Genomic DNA, 6623 nt, shown 5'->3' on the forward strand with positions numbered 1-6623 from the left:
CATTGATTATCAAAGCAGTCTATCATGTACCAACAACGGGATTACTAACTCACAGTTTGAAGGTGTGGCAAAAGCAACCAAATGCCTGATGTACAAAAGGGACAGAGACGCAAGAAAAAACACGAAAATGTGACAACCGATGCAGACTTTGTGGAGTTAACACCGAAAATATCACCCACATCATAAGCAGTTATCCAAAACTATTTTCGCGTCATTATTTACCGATGTAGTCAAGACACTGTACAGAAAGATAATCCTGAGGCCAAAGAGATAAGAATCCTTAATGTGGTAGAGGCCATTGCCACTCATAAAATGAAGGAGTATTGGTGCAATGGCCCAGCGAAAACCTCAATAAAATATAAGCATAATAGACCTGACATAGTGATTTAGGATAGAGCAGAGAAACAGTAGTAGAAATCAGTTGCCCAACGGATGTCAACAGAAAGCTTAAGATCAGCGAAAAAGAAAAAGACACCTATACTGAACACTACAGATCCAATACATCACTGGAACTGTAAAATCTGTAAAACGTCCCAGAAGTTTATCATTTAATCATATATGTCTAGACATGCAATTATATGCATGAGAATACATACATAAAACAAAACATACAAATCTACAGATAACTAACTCAAAATACAATACATATACACACAATACGTGCAAAAAAAACCTGTTGGTGTTGAAACTCCAATGAAGGAGCCATGGATCTAGATGAGAAACCGGCTCTTTCTCTATTCGCAAGATATTTTTAAAATAAAGCTGAATAATAACAAATATAAAAATATAGCCTTTACTCGACTTAAAACTACCTGACTCTCTGAGGAAAGCCAAAAGAATCCTGGACAGAATAAGAATATCAGCTATGGTGGATCCATCAATAAGGAGAGGACAAGAAATGAATACCTCAAGAGAGTAAAGAAAAAAAATATGGAGAACTGAACTCTCAGTTTACAGCAACCAAATCACCTACCTTTAGGTGCCTATCGTAACTAGTAAGGAGCCTTTGCCCTTCGTAACTAGTCTCTACAAGACCACAACGTGACTGATGTACGAATTCGTAAGCTACTCATTGTTGCTGGAAACAATGGAGATACTGATAGATTAAATTTCCCACTCAAGAATGGTGACCATGGTTTTAGATCTGTATTGATATCATATGAAGCACGTATTGTGACACAGAAGTCACATCAACAGCACTGGAAAGATGCCAGTTACTATACTAGCCAAGTTTGCAAGCACTGAGATGATAGTCCATGAGTACTTGGTACGAAAGACACGAATCACAGAAGGAATTGATCATACCAAAACGTTGGCGTAGAGTACCGACAAGTTTATGACATCCCACTTTAAAGGCTATCTCTATGAAATTCAAGAACAAGAGATCCCACCAAGTACCTGCAACATAAGAGGCAGAAAACATTAACAGAAGAAAAACGTAGGCCACGAAAATTAAGACTGAAGACATCAACCACATTATTGCCAACTGCGAGAGAATGTCTTCTAGATATTATCTTCCCATGAGGCATGATGCGGGGGCCAAAACAGTCTGGAATAGAGTAAAAAAAAGAAATTAGTAACAAAGTTGACTATACTGAGACAGATGGGTCAAAAAATATTGATAGTACTTAAATATCATAACAGCTACCAAGTTAACACACAATTTGTTAGACATAGTTGTATGGGACCATAAGGAAAAGATATGAGCTGTTGGGGAAACCAGCTGCCCTCTGGAAACTAATCTGGTCAGAAATAAACTTGAGAAAGAGGATATCTATAAACCTCTGATAAGGAGTTGGCAAATCTAGTCCTCAAATTGCACCTTCTGCTTCATTCCTATTATTATTATTAGAGCAACAGGATATGCACCAACTGGTTTGGGCAAAGAATGGCTGAACTCGAGTTGTTGGGGAGACAACGCAACACATTGATCCATGCACTACAAATGATCGCTATATCCAGCGACAATAAAAATCTGCAAGACCTTCTTAAGTTTAAAGGAGGATGAACAAAACAAGATATTTTCTTTCACAAATTTTCTACCAAACAGGCGCCCAATCAAATAGTTAACCAACTGATCAGTAAATAATAAAGAAGATAGAACCTGTGCGTGTGTTTATTATTGTCATAATGACCCTACTGAGATACAACAAAATATATATTTATAATTTCCATTTTAATTTTCTCGGTTAATATCGTTTATATTGTTACGTAATGGACTGGTCCAAGACTACTACTACAAAATAGTAGAAGTAGTAGTAGTAGTAGCAGCAACAACAGCAGTAGAAGCAGCAACAGTAATAATAATAGTAGTAGTAGCAGCAGCAGCAGCAGCACTGATTGTTGATGATGATGTTGCTATAGCGGACGTGGTGGTGGTGGTGGTGGTGGTGGCGGTGGTAAAGGAACAGAGCCGCCGGCTTCAGTAAGTTCTGTTTCACCGGTGACAAGTCTCTACTGTTAGCAACGAAATCAGACCCCAGGTTTCGATCTGTAAACTAGATTCGTCACTCAATGACGTAGGATGACAACACGAGACAGGTGAGTCAAATACAAGCACAGTCTCACACACGCACGCACACACACACACAAACTCATATTTGTGTGTGTGTGTGTGTGTGTGTGTGTTTATGCATGTTTATGTACAACTGCACACGCACGCACACACACACAAACACATGTATGAGTGAGTGTATGTGTGTAAGTGATTTGGTGATGTTGATACTCTTGTTGTTATTCTTATTTTTAATTTTGTTGTTTTTGTAGTGTTTTTCATATTTTATTGTCGTTTTTGTTTTGTAATCGTGCGGCGCCATATTGTCTAAAATGAAATCTATCGATTTGTTTTTTGGGAGGGGGGGTATCGGGAAACAACTGTTTTTTTTTGTTTTGTTTTTTTTTTGGTAGAAATGATGTTGTTGTTGATAGTGGTGCCGTAAATTGTACGGTAACGGCTGTGGTAGTGGTGGTGGTGGTGGTGGTGGTGGTGGTGGTGGTTACAGTGGTGGTAATGGCAGCGATACAATGTTCGCAGTATTGATAATAATGGTGGCGAGCGGTGAGCAGACAGAAGCGTCAGCACGCCGGTCGAATTGCTTAGCGGTATTTCGTCTGGCGTTACGTTATGAGTTCAAATTCCGCCGAGGTCGACTTTCCCTTTCATCCTTTCGGGGTCGATAAATTAAGTACCAGTTACGCACTGGAGTCGATATAATCGACTTAATCCGTTTGTCTGTCCTTGTTTGTCCTCTCTGTGTTTAGCCCCTTGTGGGTAGTAAAGAAATAGGTATTTCGTCTGTCTTTACGTTCTGAGTTCAAATTCCGCTGAGGTCGACTTTGCCTGTCATCCTTTCGGGGTCGATAACTTAAGTACCCGCTGCATACTGGGGTCGGTCTAATCAACTGGCCCCCTCCTCAAAACTTTAGGGCCTTATGCCTAGAGTAGAAAAGAATCGTTAGCGTGCCGGGCTGAATGCTTAGCAGCATTTCATTTCTCTTTTCGTTCTGCGTTCAAATGCCGCCGAGGTCGAGTTTGCCTGTCATCCTTTCGGAATCGATAAATTAAGTATCAGTTGAACATTGGAGTCGATGTAATCGATTTACCCCCAACCCCCATATTGATAGCCCTGTACCAAAATTTGAAATTGATAATACTGAAGGCTGCATTATCGTTGTTGTTGTTGCTTGGTTTTCTAATGGAGCAGATCTCCGACCAAAAATGCTCCAAACGTAATTGTAAGTTTTCTCTTTGCCCTGCTTTTTCCGCATCTTAGCTGTATAAATAGTGATTTGAGTGAAAGTAGGGAAATGGAAACCGCATGGAAGCTCCTTGGATGGATTATGTCTTATAAGTTAAAGATCCCGCCTGCTCTCGTGACACGAGGATTATGATAACGAGAACACATATCAGTGGAATATTCAGTGACATAGACTCTGATTCACTGAGCAGGAAATTCAAATGATCATACTGCTGAATACATATCGTCGAAACTGGCGGAGATCTATTTTTGATAAGTGAGATATCAAATATGTCTTTCCTTTTCTAAGACAATACAGTGTGATATGAGGCAGGTTTAGTTGTTATTTCTTGTAGCACTCAGCACCACACAGATTACCTCTCTACATTGGGAGTCGAAGCAATGCAATTGGTGACGGCTGTGGTGATCGTTGTCCCCATCGTTTTTATATTTATTTATTTATTCATTGTAGTCGGAACCCGTTGCTGTTGAAGATGCCGCCGCCGCCGCCGCCGCCGCCGCCGCTACTGCTGCTGCCGAGTTAGGTACATTTCTCAAATTTCGCAATACCATTGGAATTTCCATCTAAACTGGAAAATCTGCTTTTTCAGATGTCTGGCTGGTGATGACATCAGCATCATCATCGACGCCTCCTCATTGTCTCCATCAAGAGCACCCTTTCTATCATCATTATGAAGTTTCTGCCTCCACCAGATCCACTGCCACCACCACCACCACAAACGCTGTCACTGCCACCACCACCACAAACACCGCCGCCGTGACCACCACCACCAACAACAGCAACATCATCATAATCGCCGCCGCTATAGTTTTTATCAAATAGTTATTAATATCAGAAACGGTGGAATGGCGGTGAGCTGACAGAATCGTTAGCACGCCGGACAAAATGCTGAGCAGCATTTCGTCCGCCTTTACGTTCCCAGTTCAAATTCCGCCGATGTTGACTTTGCCTTTCATCCTTTAGGGGTCGATAAAATAAGTACCAGTTGAGCACTGGGTTCCATGTAATCGACTTACCTGCTCCTCTGAACTTGCTGGCCTTGTATCAAAATTTGAAACCAATATACAAAGATCTCAAAGTGGGTAGAATCAATGACATTGTTGAAGAAACTCTAGGTATGGATTAAGAGGAACTAGCTACTCTGATTCGAAGGACTTTCAGAGCAGGATCGACAATTTCCAGGAATCCTTGGCTTGGCTGTGCTATTGAAGAGCAGTACCATTTCTAGATAAACAGTACAGGAACGGAACTGATTCCAAGTTAAAGGCGAAATCCAATGAAGCAGAAATGCATCTAGCATTCTCACCAGCTGCTGCTAAAACGATATTCGTCCGCTACCGACATGTATAATATTATAGCAGATATTCTCTTCGGACGAATACCGCGATGAATATGCTTTATGTATGGTGCCAAAATAACCACAATAAGTAGCTTCAACTGTGTGTGTGTTAGTGTGTGTGTGTGTGTGTGCGCGCGCTTGTGCATGCGTGTCTTTTGATAAACTATATAATTAAGAGTGTCTATGTAAAAATAAGTTAACTTAGCGGTTTGATAAGTAGTTATCGAAAAAATGCTGAACTTGTTATGATTCATTTAATCTCTTGAAGGTCGTACCCCAACGCGGCCGACGTTCAAACCACTTTAAGAATAAAAAGGAGAGAGGGATTAGACGAGAAGTTGAAAAGGTAAATAAGATCATAAAGAGCTAATCTCTAGTACACCAAAAGCTGTATTGGAGCCGGACATTAAATGAGAGGACAATAAGATAGAGTATTTCAGTGACAATATTGCCAAATAATCCATACGATGTGTTGGCGTCTGACTATGATGTATAAGTAACAACTCTATGTGACTTTATATAAAGAGTCTCTCAAAGTGTCGGCCGACAGAATACTTCCGTCGACATGTCATTGTTAAAGGCATGCCTAACACAGGGAAAGAAGAAAAGAAGGAAAAAGAGAGAAACAAACAAAAGGAGAGAGAGAGAGGGGTGGGGGAAGAGATGACCCTCAACTGGAATGAATTGAAGCACGAAGTTTACACACTTTCAAAATGGTTGCCACATCAATGACCTTTTAAGGTGAAAAGGAAAAATTGTTTTTAGAAAGCGATAGCAGCGTAGAAGACATAAGCTAGCCATTCAGAAACACAGAAAGACCGCCAATTTCACTTAAACATTTGTCCGTTAATATGGTATCAAAAAGGGCGGCGAGCTGGCAGAAACGTTAACACGCCGGGCGAAATGCTTAGCAGTATTCCGTCTGCCGCTACGTTCTGAGTTCAAATTTCGCCGAGGTCGACTTTGCCTTTCATCCTTTCGGGGTCGATTTTATAAGTACCAGTTACGCACTGGGGTTCATGTAATCGACTTAATCCCTTTGTCTGTCATTGTTTGTTCCCTCTATGTTTAGCCCCCTGTGGGCAATAAAGAAATAAATATGGTGTCAAAATCTTCGACGCTGGAAACTGCGATCGGTTCACTTAGAATAAATTCTTGCTGATAGTTGTTTAGCTCTTCAACATTTAAACCAGTCATATCTGGCCAAAATATTCTGTCTGTATTCTGTCCAAACTGGTCGGATCTAGCCTCTCATACCTACCCTACAATGTTAGTCTAAAAATAAACAATCTCATAATCGAAATTCCAAAACTACAAGATAATGCAGGCTGAGTTTAAAACAATCTGAATAAATAAGCATTAGATTTGTCAAAATATTCAGTTTCTTTTCTATGTGCCTTCTTCCTTAGTATTCGATAGAAAAATTCAATCTGCTAATCCAAGATTTGGCAAGAAGTGATTCTAATAACTTGTCACCAGAGCACACTACGTATTATATAAAACGAACGAGAGAAGAGGTTTCTGC

General features: G+C 40.3%; 1 long non-coding RNA gene across 1 annotated transcript in view; it reads right to left on the reverse strand.

The window, feature by feature from the left end:
* Positions 1-3207, reverse strand: part of LOC118761971 — an 18115-nt gene extending 14908 nt beyond the window's left edge. The window contains exon 1 of the long non-coding RNA XR_004997765.1: positions 3069-3207. This is a non-coding gene — a long non-coding RNA (uncharacterized LOC118761971). The remainder of the gene's footprint in view (positions 1-3068) is intronic.
* Positions 3208-6623: the final 3416 nt, after the last annotated feature.

Source organism: Octopus sinensis, linkage group LG2, assembly GCF_006345805.1.
Source record: "Octopus sinensis linkage group LG2, ASM634580v1, whole genome shotgun sequence".
Lineage (NCBI taxonomy): Eukaryota > Metazoa > Mollusca > Cephalopoda > Octopoda > Octopodidae > Octopus > Octopus sinensis.